This window comes from Terrapene carolina, unplaced genomic scaffold (assembly GCF_002925995.2).
Source record: "Terrapene carolina triunguis isolate 2854851 unplaced genomic scaffold, T_m_triunguis-2.0 Scaffold21, whole genome shotgun sequence".
In the NCBI taxonomy this organism is placed as follows: Eukaryota; Metazoa; Chordata; order Testudines; family Emydidae; genus Terrapene; species Terrapene triunguis.
In genome coordinates this window covers 15,777,744-15,800,712 of record NW_020664372.1, presented here as the reverse complement: position 1 = coordinate 15,800,712, position 22,969 = coordinate 15,777,744, and the positions used below count along the sequence as shown (strand labels likewise).

At 43.3% G+C, this 22,969-nt stretch overlaps 1 pseudogene; it reads right to left on the bottom strand.

Moving 5' to 3' along the window:
- LOC112125878 overlaps nt 1-5,085 on the bottom strand; it is a 56,916-nt pseudogene extending 51,831 nt beyond the window's left edge.
- Nucleotides 5,086-22,969: the final 17,884 nt, after the last annotated feature.

Sequence of the window (22,969 nt, the reverse complement as noted above, 5' to 3'; positions counted from 1 at the left end):
TAATAGCAATAAAAAACAGCTTAAAACCTTATTCATGGCTTTCCCCACAGTGAGTGCGGCCAATTCCAAACACCACAAACCTTCAGCATGAATCTGTCTCTTTCTTCCTTCCACTTCTTTTACAAAAGCAGCCTCACATTGTCCTTGACTACTGCCCATTAATACTGCTCTCCATAAATCTTAATTGAACACAGCAGTACATCAGTAACTCATCCTCTCAAGCAACTCACTCAACCCTTGAGGCATTGAACAAAATGCACTGTAATATCTCCACAGAGCAGGAAAGAAATGTGTGTATGGGGAAGAGTTCTTACAGGAAGGTATGAGCCAGCTGCTGGTTATTGGAAAGGAGAGAGGAAAGTGGATTAAAAAGTAGTATTAATTAATAGTACCATATATACTCGTTCATTAACCCGTTCATTTATAAGCAGACCCCCAAGATGGATAAATAAAAATAGCAAAAATTGTATGATCCTTTCATAAGCCGATCCTATATTTCAGGGGTTGGAGAACTTTGGTTCCTGGCCTGTCAGGGTAAGCCACTGGCGGGTCGGGACGTTTTGTTTACCTGGAGCATTCACAGGCACGGAGCCCCTCAGATCCCAGTGGCCGCGGTTTGCCATTCTCAGCCAATGGGAGCTGCAGGAAGTGGCGCACCACTTCCTGCAGCTCCCATTGGCTGGGAACAGCGAACAGCGGCTCCTGGGATCTAAGGGACTCTGTGCCTGAAGGCACTCCAGGTAAACAAAAAAACAATGTATTAGATATTCAATGAAATGATTCCATAGAGTTTAAAATCATCAAATTTTGGTGTAGACCTGTTTATAAACCGATCCCCACTCTTTGATGCGTCACTTTTTTATCAAAAATATTTGGCTTATGAACGAGTATATATGATAATTAAAAAGCCATTTTGTAGGTCAGTGTATGTTTTGGCATATTATTATTAGTAATTTGTATTACAGTAGCATACCTACATGCCCCAACTGAGATCAGGGCCCAACTGGGCCTCACATATAGGAAGAGACAGCTGTTGCCCTAAAGAATTTGCAAACTAATAGACAAGTGAAGCATGGGAGAGGAAACAAGGTTCAGAGAGGAGAAGTGACTCGCCCAAGGTGGAGTGGCTGAGCTGGGGAATAGTACACAGGTTTCTTGACTCCAGCCCTCACTCCATTAACCTCTTTATATATTATGTATAAAAGGTGGTAATGTGAGCAGTGTTCCCTCCAATTTTTCCCAAACGTGTGCAGAATGAAATTTGTTACATGCACCAATATGGATATCACACATCACCTCCAAATTGGTGCACATAAAAAAAATCATGTGGTGGGGGTGGGGCGAGGGATTCGGAGTGTGGGAGGGGGCTCAGGGCTGAGGTGGTGGAGGGGGGTGAGGGCTCCAGCTGGGGGTCTGGGTTCTGGGGTGTGGCCACTGATGAGGGGTTTAGGGTGCAGGCTGCCCCAGGGCTACAATGGGAAGAGAGGACTCCCTCCAGCTCTCTCTCCCCGCAGCAGCACCTATGCTGGGGGGAAGAGACACCTCTCCCCACCTCAACAGGTCTGGGGCTGGGGCCACAGGATAGGTGCTTCTCCCCCAGCCTCGGTAGGTCTGGGCCAGAGCTGGGTTGGAGCCAGGGGAGGGGCTGGGCTGGGTTGGGGCCGGGGGAGAGGCGCCTCTCCTCCAGCCATGGCAGGTTCAGGACTGGGCTGGGTTGGGGCCGGCTGAGAGGCACCTCTCCCTCCCACGGCAGGTCCAGGGTTGGGGGAGAGGCATCTCTCCCCACCACAGCCCTGAGCGCCTGCACAGAGCTTAATAGGCTGCTGCGCCTCCACATGGCCGCGCAGCTTAGAGGGAACTTAGACTGTGAGTACTACATAGGGGGAGATCCATGCTCTGCAAGTAGTAGTACATGTGGAAATTCACCCCTTGTCCCTAAAGGTTCAGGATGCATTGCTAAATTGGCTGGGAAAGGTAGTCAAGGTGATTGGGATCTGTTTGTGCTGTGGAGGTGGGCAGAGAGATGGAGGGTTTAACTCGTGAGGACCAGGTGGCCATATGGCAGAGTCTGTTGGAACAGGGCACACTGGGCATTGATGTGGCAGGGCTGGGGAATATGTTTCTGATCCTGAGACAGGTGGCAAAACAGTTGGTTGGGGTGTACTCTCGTACTGCAGGGATGAATAAAATGAGGAGAATCGCTGCAGAAACAGGGTGGGATATACTTAAGTGCATATAAGCATGGGCACGGTGCTGGGTGGATCCCCTGGATGACCTATGGGCTTATGACATTTAGGAACAAATTAGTTCTCAAAATTGTGAGAAAGGCACATGTTGAAACTCACTATAACACACAGAAAAGCTATGCAGTGCATGGATAATGGTGGCATGTGCTTACATGACAATTCAAAAATGAAATGTGACACTTCTGGTGTTGGGAGGTGCATTTTTCATAGAGTTTAGTGCTGAAAGGGACCATTAGATATAGAGTGATCTCTTTGTCTATCAGAAGCCATTACATTTCACCCAGATAATCCTATATTGAACCCAATGATTTTAGTTAGACCAGAGCATTTCAGTAATCAGGGAACTAAATTGTGTGCCACAGGCACAGAACAGAAGAGACTGAGGTTTCATCAATGCCTCAGGACCCTGCAATTGTATGGAATTGATTAGATGAGATACACCCAGGTGATCCTAGCAGGCAATCCATGCCCCATGTTGCAGAAGAAGGGGGGAAATCCTTAAGGTTCCTGCCAGTCTGATCTGGAGTAAAACTTCCTGACCTCAAATCTGGCAATCAGTTAAGTGCTGAGTAGGTAGTGTGAAGAAATTGACCTGGCTGACCCCGCTTGCATAGGCCCCGAAGTAAACACAAGCTCACCTTACAGGCCACAAGCCTGAACCAAACAAATGTTAAGATCACTGACAGTAACAGACAAGCCTAGGGCCAGAGGAGAGAGGGGGGCCAAAGAAAGGGAGGATGGAAAGTCCCAGCAACTGCAATAATAGCATGTGTGTTTATGGCTGGTGAAATATAATAACCGTTTGTGTGAAGTAATAAGCATCCAGTAACTAGCTAAATCAATTAATCATGCTTCTGTGCATGTATTGCATGTACTCCCATTGTGTAATTGTACGCTGCCTGGAACATTTTGAGTAATAGGCACCCCAAATAAGGCAAGGTAATTCCAGTATCGGAAACCACCAAGAAGCCCTCCACTCAATTTGCACCCTGTTCTGGGAAGATTGCAACAGGGGTGCCGGGAGGAACGGAAAGACCCTAACTCCCCTATTCGGATAAATGACGTGTAATTTGTAATATGTTTGCGGTTTTCGGCTTTAAAAAGGCAAAATGTACTCCGATTCGGGGGAGTGGTGTCTAACTGCTACCCCCAACGCGTTGGTATGTATTGCAATAAACGGGCCTCAGGCTTGAGTCTGATCAAAATGATGCATGGGTGACTTTTTCCACTACATTTAAAAATGAAGATTCTCTGTGACACCTCACAGCACAGTTCCATTCTGTCCCATGTCCTGTCTCCAGCTGCAGCCAATCCCTGATGCTTATGATGCAGACAAACAAAACCCCAAACCAAAATAGAATAAATCTGGCCAATGGTGTAACTAGAGGGGGGAAAAAATCCTACTGGTCCCTGCAGATGTACCAACTGAAGACTTGAAGCATGAGATTTGACTATAGTTATTGTCTAGTTGAAAAATGAATTAATTCTGGGAAGTTCTATGGTCTATGTTTTCAGGAGGTCAGTCTAGATAAATACAGTGGTCCTTTTTGGCCTTATAATCTATGAATCTACCAAAGATAGTTATCTAGTTTTGTTTTAAAGACTCAAAGAAATGGTGAGTCCAGCACCTCACTAGTAAGAGGTTCCAACATTCAATTACCTTCACTGGTAGGAAATGTCTCTTATATGCAAGTTCAATTTGTATAATTTTAACCTCCAGTATCGGACCTTGTGCCTTTGTCAGCAAGACTGAACACCCGCCACTCACTATAAGATATATTTTCCCTGTGTAAGTGCCTACACACAGTGATCAAGTAACTTTGCAATCTTAACCTGCCCAGAGCTTGTGTGGGGTGGACATTCCATCACTATCTTGGTAGTCCATAGATCTGATGATAACAAATCTGTGTAGATCATCTATTGTTGGTCTCATGGTGTGCCCTCTGATGACTGTACAAGCCAATTCTAGAGGTGCACATTTTGCTGCAGATGGTGCATGGGAAGTTCGCGGTCAGTGGATTGTCCGCTGCTGATGCTCTCTCAAGCAATGAGAGCTGTCCTTCTCTCAGGTCTTGCAAGAGCTTCTCGATCCATGAGGGTACGAACATTCCATACACCAATGGTAAGTTTTCTCAATTTTTTTTTTTTGGTTTCGGCTGCAGATTGGGTTGAACTGCCAGCCGCGGCTTGCTGGCCAGTTGTTGTAGGGCAGGCAATTTTTAGGCCACCTTTTCTAGGCCCCTCCCTTACTAGGGTGAGCAGTGCTGTCCTGAAGAGGGCTGCTCAGATGCCTGGGATGCTGCTGGGCAACTCTGCTGCCCCAAGTACAGAGCTGGATGACCACCTATCCACAGACCACCTGCGTGCAGGATTGGGACTACGACTCCCAGTGGTAACCTCCACCTGTCGCTTTGCCCCTCCCCCATCGCCGCAGGACTTGAGTGGTATGATGATAATGTTTGATGATTTGCACAGGACCTGTGAGTGAAAGCTTTTTAAGTGGTAGAGCCGTTGCACGGGAGCAATCCCACTCTCTCGACCTTAGAAGCCAGACACCAATGGTATGAAAAATCATCACGACTGGTAACTTCTTTGGTTGCAGTGGATGGCCTTGACGTCTTTCGTGCCTCATCAAGCCCTTCGCTTTCCACAAAGCGTTGCAGACCTGCCTTCTTGGCCATTGGATCTTAATGATCTCTTTCGCCCAGTCCGCCGGAGCTGACGTCGCATGCGGGGTAGGCATATCCCTAATTCACTGAGGGTTTGAGTCCCATCAGTTACACTCACCTGGTTTGGCCAGCCTGTCGAAGCCGTTGCCCGGGGTGTGGCCGCTGCGCATGCTGAGCTACTTGGAGCCACAGGTGAGAGCTGAGTGACAGGTGGGGACCAAAGTGGACGGACTACTCCCGAAGGGGTACGACAAGTCCCCCCATCAGAGGTACTACCCCTCCCTGGCCACCCCATACACCCCTCATCCCATCACAGTACCATATTAATTCCATATAAGTTCTTTGATCAGAATATCATCTTGTTCTAGGTCATATGCCTTGGAGAAATCTAAGTATGCCATATCAACACATTTACCATTATCAATTACTTCTAACAGGCAGAAAAAATAAGACGAAGGAAAAGAAGATGAAGAGGACAACAGATTTGTTTGACAAAATCTATCTTTCGCAAAACCATGCTGTCATTAATTATATTTTTAACATATAAGTCTTTGTTGACAGAGACCCAAATTAACAGTTCTATTATGTTGCCAAGGATAAACTACAGACTAAGCCCAGGGCCGGCTCCAGCTTTTTTGCTGCCCCAAGCGGCAAAGCGAAAAATAAAGGCAATCGGCGGCATTCCAGCAGCAGCTCAATCGTGCCGCTTCATCCTTCGGCGGCAATTCGGCGGCAGGTCCTTCGCTCCCTCTCTTCCTCTTCGGCGGCAGCTCAAAGAGGAAGAGAGGGACTGAGAGACCTCCCACCGAATTGCCGCCGAAGACCCGGACATGCCGCCCCTTTCCATTGGCCGCCCCAAGCACCTGCTTCCTTCGCTGGTGCCTGGAGCCGGCCCTGACTAAGCCATCTATAGTTCTGGAGTCATTCCTTTTAAAATATTTGAATTACATTGGCAGTCCTCCAATCCTCTGGAATTTCCCCAGTTTTCCAAAATTTGTTAAAAAATAACAGAAATGATTTAGAGAACTGCTCAGATAGTTCTTTTAAGACTCTCGGGTGAAAGTAATTCAGGACTGTTGATTTGAAAATGTTTAATTTTAGCAGATGATGTGTCACATCCTCCTTTGTTACACCTGATAAACTTTCTGTCCATCCAAAACATCATATGGAATGGATATATCATCTTGCTTCATTCCAAATACTGAACAGAAATATCTATTTATTGAACATTTCTGCTTTTTCTATATTACTACAGTTTTACTATCTGCATCTAGTAATGGACCCATACCTGACCTTGTTGTTGTTTGGTTGATTTGGGGGCCTCATATGTTCAACAATGCCTTTTTATTGTTTTTAACCCTTTTGGCCATTGGTAGATCATTGGTTCCTTTAGCTTCCCTTATCAGTCTCCTACATTTTTAAAATATAACCTCTGTCCCTGCTATGACCTTTCCATTTTGGATGGGTGAATCTTCTACTACTTTTGTCAAAATCATTTTAATCTCTCTATTCCATCTTCTGCATATCTGTTGTATATGTTCCTCCCTCCCTTTGTCTAGCTCAGGGATTGGCAACCTTTGGCACGCGTAAGAACCCTGGTGGGCTGGGCCGGTTTGTTTATCTGCTGCATCTTCAGGTTCGGCCGATCACGGTTCCCACCGGCCGCGGGTCACCACTCCAGGCCAATGGGGACTGCTGGAAGCGGCGCGGGTCGAGGGATGTGCTGGCCTCCACTTCCCGCAGCCCCCATTGGCCTGGAGCAGCGAACCACTGCCAGTGGGAGATGTGATCGGCCGAACCTGCGTACGCGGCAGGTAAACAAACCGGCCCGGCCCGCCAGGGTGCTTACCCTGGCAGGCCACGTGCCAAAGGTTGCCAATCCCTGGTCTAGCTTGTCTGTTTATAATGTGAACTCTTTACAGCAGGGATTGTCTCTCATTAGATAAGTGTGCAGTCCCTGAGCAAAATGAGGTCCGCTTTTGCCGTGGTCTGTATGCACTACTGTAATCCTCCTATTATTACTGCCCATTGTATGGCATTTCCATTTTGGTTTTCAGCTTCTTAATAAGAAGGGGTGCATCACTAATAGGCATCTGGGTCAACAGCAGAGGCTCATAACACATTTAGGCCACACCAACACTATGAGCCAGGGAGGTGATTCCCATCACACATACTTGTACTTGGGCTAGCTCTCATAAATAGTTATGTAGCTGCAGTGGCACAGACAGTGGCACAACTTAACCAGGCCAAGTACTTACTCACATGTTCAGGGGGGGTTGTCCTTGGCATGGCTGAGCCATGCTTCTGTTGTCACTGTCTATGCTATAGGAGCTATACTGCTATTTATACTCATGCTAGCCCCATGAGAGCTAGCTGGAGTATGTGGAGGAGGATTACACAAGCAGGGGAATCATACCACTAGCTTGTAGTGTAGACATAACTTTATATGGCACAGTGCCCTTTGTCTTCCATCTGATACCTGTACTCTTGTCTTGATCAATAAGCATTTACTGAGGAAACCTGAAAACCGTACTGACATCCCAAATAGGGAAAAGATCAAATATCTCACTGATCATGAATCAACATATATTGGTATGACCTCATTTCAAAATTACTCTTTTTAAAAAATAGTTATCAAAGTATTTTCCCCACCCCTTAAATAGTAAAGCCTCTTTCTCTTGTTCCCCCCCAACCCCCCACAACCTCCACGAACCCTATTTTTGTATACAGATCATGGTGGAAAGCAACAACTGAAACCTATATAAATTTTCTGTGAAAACCTACAGGGTCGTGCGAGTGCCTCCCTAAATTCTGTCTGCTCCCACTAGATGGGAATGAACGCTATGAATACATAAAAAGCCTATCACCCATCTACTGTCTATGGAATACACAAACTGATTGTCCATAATTGGGCACTGGATGTTGCTGCTGCTCCACAGTAATGTAACAGCGAGCTCATTAATCTGGCTGCAATTTCAATAACCCATAAAGACAAAAGTTCAGAAGTGACTGTTCCAGGTGTTTTTCTTGTCTTTAATTATTTCTAATCATGCAGCAACAGATGTCACACTGCAGGTTTTCAGTAACTGCAGCTTGCCTGCATGCAGAGATCACTTTTCAGTCATCCTTTTATTTCCCAGTCACTGGAGATATGCCACCTCTGAAACTATAGTTTTTGCTACCTGTTATTGACCTATTCCTTAATGGACACAGGAAAAAAAAAATCATTCGTTGGTTTAAAAATGTGCCATGATTCATGGTTACTTTCAAAGCCAGATAACTTTGTTTTAAAAATTTTTATTCTGCCATAGGTGAATGTGAGTTTAGTAGCTACTAATTAAACTATAATTAGACTAGATATTGGCTGCCTGATTGAATGCATAGGGATACATTTACAATATGTTATTTGGTGAATTAAGACCCCAGGGACATACCGATTAATTCATCACCTATCATACCTGCAAGGTGGCTCTGTTAATGATGGAACAGACCCAGCACTATGTTCCATGCGCTATTCCTCCATTAATGAAGCAGTTCATATTGTTAGGGCATGTGGCCCTGGGGCTCTAATGGCTAAATGTGATATCAAGTCTGCTTTCCGACTACTGCCGGTGCACCCATTGGACTTTGACCTGTTGGGTTTCTGTTTTGAGGGGCAATTTTATTTCAACAAGGCTATGTCCATGGGCTGTTCAGTATCCTGTGCAGCTTTTGAGAATTTCAGTACAATGTTGCACTGGGCAGTGGTGTAGTCAGTGGGACTAAACCAAGTGGTGCATTAGTTGGATGATTTTTTGTTTGCAGGGCGAGCCGGGTCAAATGAGTGTGTTCATCTGTTGGATGGACACACTGGCTAAAAATCTGGAGGTACCTCTAGCGGAGGAGAAAACAGAAGGCCCTTCCACTACATTGACCTACCTGGGCATTGAGCTGGACACCAGGGAGGGCGTATCTCGGCTTCCTCAGGATAAGCTTCAGGAGCTATCGGGGTTGCTCGAGAGAGCACTGGGAGCTAAAAAAAACCTCAGGCTGCAGGAACTGCAATCTATTTTGGGGCACCTGAACTTTGCTTGCAGGGTTGTTGCTCCAGGGCGGGCGCTTTGTGCCTGGCTGGTAGTGGCAACAGCAGGCATAGCCAGGCCACACCATTACATACAAGTCACTAGAGAGATGAAGGAAGACTTGGGGGTGTGGGAAAGTTTTCTGAGTCGATTTAATGGGGTATCATTGTGGAGGGAGGAATGGTTATTACAAAGGGGGTTAAACATCCACTCGGTTGTGGCAGGAGGTGCAGGTTTGGGGGTATTTTATCAAGGCAAATGGTGTGCACAAAAGTGGCCCGCCGCCTGGACACAAAACAGGGTTGTGCGTGACATGACCTTCTTGGAATTTTTCCCCATTTTAGTTGTGGTGGTGATTTGGGGTTCGGAGCTGGCTAATAAAAGGGTGTGCTTCTGAGGCAACAACATGGCAGTGGTACAGGTTATCAATTGCCAAACTTCCAGATCGCACAGGGTTATGAAGCTGGTAAGGGCATTTGTTCTACAATGCTTAACCTTCAACATCTGTGCATGGATAATGGCATAGCAGACACCTTGTCTTGTTTCCAGTTTGACAGATTTTGTAAGCTTGCACCAGGGGCTAGCAATGAACCTTAGCAGATGCTGCTGTCTCTCTGGAACCTCGGAATGTGATGTGGTCAGTGGAATGGAGATTTTTGGCTCCAGTTTACAAGTTGTTTATTTTGTTTTCTTTTAAGGAGTCTTGTCAATTCCAGGATCCAGAGACTGGGTTGCCTATGCAGTCTTCTGTGGAGGGCGGTTGTTGCAGTACCGGGTCCAGGACAATGCAGCTGCTGGTGCCCCTTGACGATCACATGTGGGACAATGGTTTCTTTCTCCCCAGTAGGGCTGCTAGGCAACAAGTCATTTGGAGATGTCTGGGAACCTGGCTGGGCTGGGGGGGAGGCAGCCAAGCAAATTGCTGGTGACTCCTTGTGGTGGATGTTCAGTGCAGGTACTCCATAGGGAGGGCAGCCAGTGCCCAGACAAATGGCCTGGTAAAGGACTTAAAAGGAGGTACTGGACAATGGAACAGAATGGGGAAGGGGATTGGGGACTCCTATGATTGGTACGGCTGGGAGCCAACCCTCTCCCCCCATTCTCATAGCCCTCCTTAACCGTCTTACGAGGGTGGTGGATGGTAAGGTCCAAGACATCGGTCAGCTGGGGGACCTGGATGGAAACAAAGGCGGACTGATGGAAACCACAGATAATTGATTAGAATAAGCATGGATTTGCCTGCACTGTACACTTTATCTACCGGGTAGTTCCCGACATCTATATAATAAAGTTGCGGCCTGATTAAAACCCATAAAAAGTCTCCTATCCTTCTTGCGGTGTACCCAGACAATATGTTATTTGGTGAATTACTGATAACACTGCTATTTCTATCAATTGGAGTTACATGTACTTAAAATATTGAATATCTGATTGTTGGGTTTGGCTCAGTCAGACTTGTCCTCCCTTTTAATATTATATTGAAACTTCACTAATATACAGTGCATTTACATCAACATTCCTTTTTTTCCCAGTGCTTTTCACACACAAAAAATCAAAAATGTCATCAAGGAATTATGTTTGTTAACTCAAATTAGGCCCAGGTCAGAGACCTCAAGCTGTAAACCCATATTTCAGATATCAGAGAAAAAAGAAGTATTCTCAGGCATGTTAAAGAAAAAGATAGGGTCAAATATACAGAAGACCCAGTGCTACTTTCTTGATGTTCATGCTGAAACCCAAAGGAAGAGAATATTGGCTCCACAATGGAAAAGTGTTCATCAATTGTACATCAAGTTAAGTGCATCTATGAGCACAATGAACTAAACTCTGGCTGAAAAGGATGAAGAAACCCCTCTGTGCATCGTCTTGCCCCAGTCCAAGAAATGCCTCTCTGCAGGTAATAGTAATGTCCATGAAACCCATAGCACATACAAGATAGAGTCCTGCAATAACTCCTCTCAGAATAAGAGCAGCACTTAATAAATACACAGCAGGTGGTAAAAAGAGGGAAATTTGGAAATGAAAGAAACATTTGATTCAGACAAAATAAGCAGCAGTAGAAATTATCTTTGAGAAATTGGTTAGAGGAATGGGAAATTGACTGTAAAATTATCCTTTACCACTTTTAGAGGGACAAAGGATAATGATCCAGTTGAATTCACCAGCAAATGTAATGATTTCTTAAATGTATATCTCCTGAGTGATGGAGTCATATTTGCTATTTTAAATAACATTGTATCTGGAACAGCATGTGATTGGTAAGAAATTGTTTGAAGTTCAACTAAAGCTTGGTTAGAGTTGGAGCATAAAACAGAATTATGAATTTTTATCATCATCTGTAAGATAGTCTTGTGAGAATTAGGTATATCAGTGAGTTAATTTGAATACTTACATTACCCAGTGTTGGAGTGACATTTCCTCAAAAAGGAGAAATCAAAGTGACATGGGGAAGAGCAGAACCTTACCCAGGGGCAGCTCAGACAGTGAATAAAGCTTCCCAAGGAAACCCAACACATAAGATGTTAAGTGCATCTTGTCAACCCTACAATCTGGCACAGAGGTAGGTGGGGCCATGGACCTGAATCCTCACTATCCTGCTTGGGGCAACAATATGCATCCCTAGAAGCATTGAGGAAGCAACATGGTCCCTGTCAGTGATGTTCTCTTTTTCAATAGCAGCAGCTAAAATACAGGAAGAGCTTACTACACATCTGTCCCCCAACATGACCTAAGCAGGAGCAGCAGAATAGCTTTATAAGATAGCAGAAAAACCACCAGACCCTCTGAATGTGCAGTCTGTCTTCCATTTCGAAAAGGATATAATGATAACCAAAGGGAGGTCACATGATGGCAGACACAGCAGTGAGTAGCTCATAGAAGCTGATCTCATTTTGGGGTTGGCATTTTTTCTTCTTCTATTTTTATTCCTCACTTTTGCAAGAAGAATTAAAAATGACAAGCATTGAATGACTTAAACTTAAAAAAGGGCTGGTAACTTTATTCAGGTTCAACCATCAACGTGGATTTAGGCAACTCATCTATTAAACTCACCACAAACACATCCCCTTTCTAAATATGCAACTACTGGCTCTTAATAAATAATGTATGTGGTATACACAAAAACATGAAAAGTGATAAAAGGTGATGGATGTGAGGCCTTACATTGGGGTTAAGTGAGCTCTGAACATAATGGGATGGCTTGCCATGGGCTAGAGGGGCTGGTGCTAAGCCAGGCCTGATTACAGGATGAGTCAGACCTGAGAAGGATCAGGTGATTTCCCTATAAAGAGCAGCTGGAAGCTTGGGGGTGTGAAGGCAGATGCTATGCTTAGGGAGAATAGAGAGTGCTAAGAGGGGCAGACTCTTGGGGTTTGGGACTAAGATTCCACCCAAGAAGAGCTGGGAGTAGCTTGCAAATGCAGGAGAAACCCTGAGCAGACAAGGGGAAGAGTGCAAAAGCTCCCCAAGGAGTGGGGGCTGGGAGTAGGAAAAGAAACATTTGTTTGGGGAACTTTCATTTAGGACTTTGAGTTTTATTATGAGTTATTTACTGTGAATAAACTCAGACTTCAAAGAGGGGTATCTTAACCTCAGAAAAAAGTGTGGGGGGGGTCTATGTTAGGAGTCCTTTGAAGGAGAAATTATTAGCAGGGCACTGCAGAGGCATCTGTGGCCAGTCCTGATATGTTGAACTAGAACATCTTTTCCAAATGTTGTCAGCTGAAGACAGTCATCAGGAACTGGGAATATAGCCTGGTGGGTATTTGCAATTGGGGTATAACCTCTTAAGTATATTCAGACGTGAGGTATATTTGCTGTGATTTTAACCCCAGGATGCCTATGAAAGGAGATATCCAAAAGTTAAACACCTAAATGCCTCACTGCAGAATCTGAGGTGGGTGTCCCACTGCTAGATCCATGAAATCTGCTGTTTGCTCACAGTTGATATGAAATGTAGTTTAATTTTCATGAGCTCTTTTTAGCTTTCCTGGGTGCTTCAAGAGTCAACTTAACATCCCTTTGAACTTTTTATATGGGACCAATATTATCTTCCTTTGGATTTTAGCTTCAACATAGGAAAGAATATGACTTGCTTTTCATGAGATTAACTTTGTATTTCTCTTCACCATCTCTGAGAATTATGCCAGGATTAAACCAGTTTGATGGAGTGGAGAATCTGACCCTTAAAATGTTGCTGTCTTGAGTTCCATTAAGACTTCCACCTCTTCTCCATTATTTAGTTTAGTAACTTACATGATACTTCCCTGCCTACTTTGTTAATTTAATGTTATCCTATTTAATCAATTAAACAGGTAATAGGCACCTGTTTTATATGCTAGATGTGGGGTCAGATCAGCTCTTGGGAGAAGATGAATTGATACTGAGGAGTTCAGAAAGTGCTTTTGGGCAATAAAGAGACAGATGCTGTTAGGCAGTTTTGAGCAAACTGGATGAGGAGGTTCCTGGTATATTCATGAAATAGCAATTATAGGTGGTGATTGTCTCATTGTTCTTGGATGGAATGGGCTCCTTATTTTCTTAATCTTTGCTGCTGAATTATTTAATCTGTTTATTTACTGCAGATTTACTCAAACTGCAGAATGATAAACAAATTAGCTCTCTGACAATTGGTAAATTTGGGACTTAATTTAGGTGAAATCTGAGCATTTTTCCAGATCCCCAAATTGCTGTAGTGTCCTCTGTACAATTTTAGGCAAGGTTGTTGAGCCACACAATTAAAAGGAGGAGGAAAAACAGTCTATGGCCACAGCCATACTGAGAGTCCTTTATTGCAGAGTAGAGCGACTGCCAGAATTTTTATGTTCTCTTGTCAAGTCTCAGTTGGGCTGTTTGCCTCTAACAGAATCTGTATTCCATGCAGGGGTTGACTGAAACACTTGTTAAACCTTCTGAAGCACTGCATTGTCCTAAAGTGGGGGTAAATAGTCTCCATCAACTCAGGTTTCATTCTGAAGGGGTTTCCGAAGTTTCAGTAGGATAAGATTTGATCCTTTACAGACAATAACTGAACTACAGTATGTCTATGCTTCACCATTTATGATCACAAGATATGACAGAGGATCAAGATTTTTTTTTTTAAATCTTATCCCACTTCCTTTCCTTTCCTTTCCTCCTTTGTAATTTCTGTCTAACACTTGCTGTTTAGGGAAGACTATTCAATCAAATACATTTTTTCTTTCAATTTTTTTGAGGGGGGTGTGCTTTTCTGCTTGAGGTCTTAAGACTCAAAAACAGATTATAAAATAGTATTTCAAACAACACCTCAGCTGGGCTTTTCTATAATATTTTGCTGTTTTCACAGATTCATAGGCCAGAAGGGAACACTATGATCATCTCTAGTCTGACCTCCTGTATAACAGGCTATAGGACTTCCCTAAATTCCCTGTTAGAACTAGAGCAGATTTTTTTTTGGGGGGGGGGGGACACAACACCTAATTGTGGAGAATCCACCACAACCTTTGATAAACTCTTCTAGTGGTTACTTACCCTCACTGTTAGAAATGTCCTTTTTATTTCCAGCCTGAATTAAAGGGCACAGCCCGTGACCCTGTTGTGATCTGAACACAAAACCTTCTGATCTAGAGTCAAATGCACTCGTGGATTAGTAAATAAGAAAGCAAAACTCCAACATATTGCCTCATTGACATACTTGAGTGCTTACAGTTATTTGATGCAAAATAGTGAGCAATTGTTTTAATTAGAAAAGTCTTAAATGCCTCATATGTAAACAGAATACCATCATTAGTTCCAGCCTCTTTTGGAAGTCCATATGCAGTAAACTAACTTCTCAAACCTTGTTTTGCTGGACGTATTACTCATTAAAAATAAAGGAGCATAAGTCAGTGCTAAATCTGGTTCATTACTTCTCATCAGTGTATCTGCTGTTTTGAGGAATGTTACTCTTCTTTCACTGTGAAACTAATAGGATGACTTTGCCATGGTTTCTGAACCCATTTTCAAGGATGGGAGGGATGCAGCATTGAGCACACTATGGGTATACTGGCAAACATCACAGTGTGCACTCATCAGCTATGTTCTGATACCATTTGATCCTCCCCTCTCCAATGTTTAAAGAGAGCTCATTGTACTCAACTGAGGATTCTTGTTTCTGTTGGAACTGAAGTCACTGAGGAGCAAGTCAAGGGGCTAAGACTTAGACCTGGTATTGCAATGAAAGACAATGAAGAGGTAGTAGCACAGAGGTCCCTTGCTAACCAAGAAAGTCACCAAGAGCTGAAATCATTAGGAGCTGGGCTAAATGAGGGAACCTCAGAATGCGGAATCGCAGAGATGGCAGGGAGCAGCAAGCAGCAGAAGTGAGAAGTGTCAGAGATGACAGCAGCAGAGATAAAAGCAGCAGCAGAAATAACATCAGCAAGCAGCAGTGAGCCAGTTGCAGAGGTGGTGGCAGCAGTGGAGGCATTGCTCAACTCCAGGGGTGGACCCATGTGAATGTACCTTTGAACTCTGAGTCTTCATTGACTCAGTACAACCATCAGTAGGGTGCAGTGGAGGGAAAGGGGAATGGTGTGTTAAAGGGACATTTGTTTGGACTTTCACATGGTGAGGTGGGAAACTGAGGCAAAGGACATGGCCCAACATACTGTGGGATGGGTGTTTGCTTCTGGTTATATTCTTTTGAAAGTGGCTGTGGTATTTTCCCAAGTTAATGCTGGGTTCCCTTTCCCTTTTTAATAAAAGTTTACGTTTATTTCTACACAGACGCAATGCTTTCAAGAGAAGTATTGCCTCTTAGAGGTGCCCCGGGTTGTTTAGTTTTCCCAGATTAGTGGATGGAGGCTCAAGCTGGTTCTGGTCGGTATTGTTAAGAGGAAACCCTAGATATTGAACCGAACCCTTGTTGCTGCCACCTCTGTCTGGCAGAAGGGTTACACTTATGCTGTAATTTCTGCAAAAACGAATGTGATACACCGTTTGCTAAGACACACACTTGGTGCTGCACTCCTGAGCTAACTATTCCGTGAATTGTTTTTCAACACCTTCTTTCATAGCACAAAGCTGGGGTTTGCCATGATCTGTGTTACATTGACATCTATATAACTATTTACCTTGCTATTTTCCTTTTTTTTTTTTTTTAACCTCCAATCTTTCTTCGGTATAGGATTTTACTACACACCTTACTGTCTATACAGTCTTTCTGAAATCATAAAAATTATAGCCCTAGTATCTATTTCCAGTTTAGCTACATAATAACAAATCATTACTGCACAAAATGAGGAGATGAAGCATTTTCTCTAAGTCAAATTATATATAATTTAAAAATGTCCACAACTCTAGCATTGTCTTTCCAATTTCTTCAGTGATTATACTCTACTTCAGTATATAGTTTTGTTTGTGATTCCTGTGCTGCTGTCTGATGTCCTTGGCTCCCACCTCTTACACCACATCCTAAACAATTCCCACAGTTTTGCCTTCTAACAGTGAACAAATTACTCTTGTGGAATCAATGGGGTGTGTCCCCAAGACACCTCTGTGGAAAGCAAAACACTGCACTGTTTCTTTACTGATTAGCTGGAAACAGTTTACTTTCAAACTGTCATCTTCTGTTTTATCATATCAAAAATCTAACCTGAATCCACAGCCAAGGCCAAAATTGCAGACTGTTGCATCTGGTATTTGCCTACCATTAACAAACCTGATTTCCTACTTCTAGAATTCTGTGAGCAATTCTGTTATCATAGGCATAAAACTCTCATCTTTGCCATTACAATAAAATTCTTTTGTCACAACTCAGGCATTTCAATATATCTTCCTAAGGCATTGAGGTTTCATTTCCTTGTGAATCTTGTCCACTGGGATATTAAAAGGAATACTAGGAGTCCATTGACTGTCCCTAACATCCTTATCAACAAAACTTCTCTTCTGCAAAATGTATCATGAACTACCAACTTGGATTTCCTTAACCTTGCTTCACTTTTATTACACACAGACTATTAAGGGATTTAGAAAGCAAAGAAGCAGTTTGTTACCAATTCCTATAATGCCTGCCCTTGTGCAGAAACTCTCAAACCAGTGTTATGTGCAACAGTCTTCAATCTAAGGGCCTGACCATAGAAATCATAGAATCATAGGGTTGGAAGGGACCTCAGGAGGTCATCCAGTGCAACCCCCTGCTCAAAGCAGGACCTAATCCCCACCTAAATCATCCCAGCCAGGGCTTTGTCAAGCCTGACCTTAAAAACCTCTAAGGAAGGAGATTCCACCCCCTCCCAAGGTAACCCATTCCAGTGCTTCACCACCCTCCTAGTGAAAAAGTTTTTCCTAATATCCAACCTAAACCTTCCCTACTGCAACTTGAGAACATTATTCCTTGTTCTGTCATCTGAGAACAGTCTAGATCCATCCTCTTTGGAACCCCCTTTCAGGTTGTTGAAAGCAGCTATCAAATCCGCCCTCATTCTTCTCTTCTGCAGACTAAATAATCCCAATTCCCTCAGCCTCTCCTCGTAAATCATGCGCTCCAGCCCCTACTCATTTTTGTTGCCCTTCACTGGACTCTTTCCAATTTTTCCACATCCTTCTTGTAGTGTGGGGCCCAAAACTGGATACAGTACTCCAGATGAGGCCTCACCAATGCCAAACAGAAGGGAATGATCACATCCCTCAATCTGCTGGCAATGCTCCTACTTATACAGCCCAAAATGCCGTTAGCCTTCTTGGCAACAAGGGCACACTGTTGACTCATATCCAGCTTCTCGTCCACTGTAACCCCTAGGTCCTTTTCCTCAGAACTGCTGCCTAGCCACTCGGTCCCTAGTCTGTAGCAGTGCATGGGATTCTTCCTTCCTAAATCCAATCCTCTAATTTGTCTAGGTCCCTCTGTATCCTAATCCTACCCTCCAGAGTATCTACCACTCCTGTCAGTTTAGTGTCATCTGCAAACTTGCTGAGGGTGCAATCCAGACCATCTTCCAGATCATTAATAAAGATATTGAACAAAAACGGCCCCAGGACAGACCCTTGGGGCACTCCGCTTGATACCGGCTGCCAACTAGACATGGAGCCATTCATCAGTACCCGTTGAGTCTGACAATCTAGCCAGCTTCCTATCCACCTAATAGTCCATTCATCCAGCCCATACCTCTTTAACTTGCTGGCAAGAATACTGTGGGAGACTATCAATAGCTTTGCTAAAGTCAAGGAATAAAACGTCCACTGTTTTCCCCTCATCCACAGAGCCAGTTATCTCATCATAGAAGGCAATTAGGTTAGTCAGGTGAATCCTTGCTGACTGTTCTGATCACTTTCCTCTCCTTGAAGTGCTTCAAAATTGATTCCTTGAGGACCTGCTCCATGATTTTTCCAGGGACTGAGGTGCGGCTGACTGGCCTGTAGTTTCCCGGATCCTCCTTCTTCCTGATTCTATGAGGCTTAGCCCCCATGCACAAAAAAAGGAGGGGGAAAAGGGAATTGATGACTGAGCTGCAGTCCCTTTGCAGTAGCATTGCCACAGCATAAGAGATGTTCTGCAGAGACTTTAATTTTCATTAGACCTGAGCCATGCCATCCCCTTATCAATGCAAGAGAGGCCTCTATGGGTAGTACAGAGCTGGCAAAGCTAGCTCTGTGCCCTCTCTTTGGGCGACCCCAATGCATGTCTTTTAGATGATCTGAAGTTAGATGAAACTATGTCATGATGGATAGGGGAGGAGCTTGGGGTTATTCATGACCCTGTAATTCTGAACCGTTGCAAATAGTCATAGGAGAGTCTGAAGCAGGGTGCAATGTAGAGCTGTCTTGAGGGTTGCCCATGTCAGCACTTTGAGCCAAACTGTCCCTGATCAGACCTTTTACACCAGCCATAGTGTGTGCACAGGCATGACTATGGCTTATTGTGAACTAATTCATCCTTTAATTGAACTAACTCAATGCACAAATTACATCTAACTTGTACTTCCCTTATCCTACCTGCACATTACTCTGGGAATATTTTAGTAATTTAAATGCCTATCTTGCGTCACCATATATACAAATGGTGGGCAACCCTGCAGCCCATGCTGCTTTCCACAGCTCCCATTGGCCAGGAACAGCGAACAAGGCCACTGGAAGCTGCGGGCGGCCATGCCTGTGGACAGTCAATGTAAACAAACTGTCTCCCGGCCCACCAGCAGATTACCCTGACGGGCCTCGTGCGGGTCGCAGGTTGCCCACCACTGATCTATAGTCTGGGGGGTGTAAAATGCAGAACGCATCAGAATGCCACAGGACCATTTATTATTATAATCATTATTTTGCTTTATTAATGTGATCTGTGATACAAGATCCAAATGATCAGAAAATTCCTATTCTGTAGGAAAACTTTTTTTCTTTTGTGCCTTTCATCTTGTAAATGTCAGTTGTGATATCAGTAGGAAACACCCGATTGTCAGTAACCAAAACTGTATCACGGTCAAATCTTGTTGTTATGGGTCGTCTCTGAGTCCCAAAAATCTTTATAAATATCAGTTTTTGTAATGGTATAGTGCTGAAATGGTTGTGCAAAAGCATTCCTGCATTTGCTTGCCACAAGATGTCAATGTGTCCATGATTACAGTATGCAGTGTGCATATTTTCTGAGCAAAGGACCTTTAAACCTTAAAAACATAATACCTTATATTTATAGGTAATTTTCTGAAAGTACTATGAAAGCTGTGACTGAAATAATAATGTGAAAACATGGCTGTATCTAAGCATTTTGTGTGAGCCTAATAGCTTGATGCAGAAATGGGTTCCGAAAACAATGTTAAAAGTGGTAGGATAAATAGTCCCTAGAATTATAAAACTAAATGACAAAACATAAAATACTGCTCACCTGTAGTTATATACATCTTTGCTGAAGAGGTATATGAGACTTTGTTTTACTGAACATATAATAAAATTAGTCTTTACATACAGAATTCATAATCTGTAATTCTAGCAGAAGAAAAAAGCAAGCGAGAAAAAAATCCAACTAGAAATTAAGGGTACATCTACACTGCACACTCGTTTTGATTGGTGTAGATTATAGAGATGGCACACCTTGCCTAGCAAGTGTAGATGGTTAAGCACTGATTAGGTGAATAGAGTAAAGATATGAGTGAACGCTGTGGGTATGTAGAGAGGTATATAGGATACATACCCACAGGGTTCACTCATATCTTTACTCCCCCATCTACACTGCTATTTTTAGTCCCACTTCCATGACTGTTTTCCCGTCAGAGGGAAAGACTCTGGTAGTGGAGAAAGGGGTCTGGCATGGGGGGAGCTGCAGGGAGCTTTCCAAATTGCCTCTCCCCATCCCCAACAGACCTGTTCACTGGCACGTGTAGCTACACACTGCAGCGTGGACGGAGCCTGCTTTTCACTGTGGTGTTTAGCTGCATGCATGTATGCTACACAAAGCTGCCAATGGTGTGCAGTGTTGCTGTACCTATATTTATCACTAATTGCTTTTTACTAATTTGCAAAGAAAGGGCTAGAGAAAAGTACAGAAAATATTATACTGGCATTTATTAAAAAAAAAAGTTTCAGTGTCATACTGACTAATGCATTCAACTTCACTCATCTCATCTTAGAAAGGTCATAGAAACAGAAGGACAGCTAAAATGATTACATATTAATGGTAGAGAATTCCATATGAGAAGATTAAAAAGACTAACATTGTTTAGCTTGGAGAGGAGTTGGAGCAGTCTGTCAGAGGCATACAAACTGATATATGGAGAAATACTCTTATATAACCAAACCTGTAAAACAAGAACAAGGGGCTATTTGGTGACATTTTAAGAAAAAATTAAAATAGCAAAATGGAACTGCTCATACAGCACCAGATAATTAACCTGTGGAACTCACTTCTACAGTTCATACCTCTCTTTTGCACTGATGTGCCACATTATGCACATGACTGGGTCTCTCACATCAGTGGGTTTGCAGTTATTACTAATTATTATTGCAGCATCTAGGAGTCCCAGTCATGGATCAGGACTTCATTGTGCTAGGCACTGTACAAACACAGGACAAAATGACAATTCCTGTCCCAAAGAGCTTACAATCTAAGTTTAAAAGAAGAGACAATAGATGGATATAGACAGATGGGAACTATGAGGAAACAGCAAGACAGTATCAATCAGCATGATAGGAAGTAGTCTCTCCACATCAGCAATCTCTTGTCATGTGTTTTGTAGACATCACAGCAAAGGAAAGTTTTAAGGAGGGTTTTGAAGGAGGATTGTAAATTAGTTTTTGCAGATATTTATGGGGAGCTTTTTCTAGGTGTGTGGGGCATCATGGGGAAAAAGTGCAAAGGTGCTTGTTTGAAAATTTAACAAATGGGCAATCGAGGTAGACATCATGGGCCAATCAGAGGTGGGATTCTACACAACGGGTCTGCAAGACCCATTGCATTATGTTCCAGCTGGTTCTCAATGAAATCCCACAACTACTCAAATTTCCTGGCCTGCCAAGCTCCACTTCACTTCTTCCCTTCATTCCTCCTAGGAAGGTCATCTATTGCTTTTCCTAGGGTCTCCTCAAGTTCTCACCATCTCATCCAGTGCAAGGAATTACTACATGTGTGGCTCCCTCCTGAATCTTCAAAGCACTGCAATAACTACTTCTGCTTCTTCTACTCACAAGGACACTGTCTACTCCTCTCCCTTCCTTCCACGGCACTTAAACCTAACCCTATAGCCACTTTCCACATCATGTGCCAGTTGCCACTAATTTCACTAATCCTTCCATTTCTGATTTTTAAAAAAGATTGGATGAGTATAATAAGACTAGAACAGCTGCACAAGGAAAGAAGCCATCTTATTAAAAAATCAGTACTCATGTTTCAGAGAATAAACAGATCGCTAACTAGAGTCATCAAGAATTTCTCTGATATATATTGATGCTTTTTTAAAAAAGTGAAAATGCCCTAGTATAGAAAATGCCAAGAGGCAGGATACAATCATAGACGAACTGTTGTTCTAATGTGTTTTTTTTTTTTTCCAGTGTTGCACTTATTTGCATTCCTAACGTGTATGTACCTAATTATGTTTGGCAGTTTACTGAAATGGGACCGTACCCATATCTCATGTGCCTGATATACGCAATGAGCTATAATGAGGCTCTTGCACTGCAGGTCTGATCAGAGTCCTCCAGAATCTTGGGCACAGTAAGCAGAATGTAGATCATAGGAGAGCTTCCACATTGCCTAATACATATGAGGCAACTTTGATTTCTGACATCCAGGAACAGAAAAGCAAAATTACTTACCTGCCAGGCACGTGAGAGATCATGATGTTAAGTGGTATCACATTGTGTCGATGAGCCACAATAGTTCGATGCTATCACAATGCAAATAGTTCATCTATGTTATGCTACCAGTGGAGGCTTTCTTTCTGTTCATTTGAAAACTACCTATATAGACTCTCGAATCTATTTAAAGTTGAGTATCATTAATTTAAAGTATAGCCCTAATCTTGGATATTCTTTTCATGACTCTCCAGGTGGTGATCTCTTAATTTCTATTGGGAGTGTGCCAAAAGTCATTCAAGATATTTCAATGTCTCTAAAGATGAGGTACTGTATTCTACTTGCCAGCTTCCAGGTACTACAAGTTAAATACTTGCCCTGAGCAAATGAAGTCGTGGCTGTAGGTCAAAATATTAGCGGGGCACTGTAACCTGTCTCCATATAGCAGCACAAATACTAATTAAGGGAACTTTTGGAAGTGCTTGTTAGTGCTCCACTCATCATGTCAGACTATTCAGTATAGCTCTGCTTTGGTCCCCTTCTCTCCTCCACATATGCACACTGGAATATGTACCTTTGAAACATAGGTTGGGGCTCTGTAGCAGGTGCCCTGCATTGAGCCTTTATCTGGAAGAGCTAATCTCTCACTGATGTATTGGAGCATGCATCTGACAAAGTGGGTATTCACCCACGAAAGCTTATGCTCCAATACAACTGTTAGTCTTTAAGAGCCACAGGACTCTTTGTTGCTTCTTAC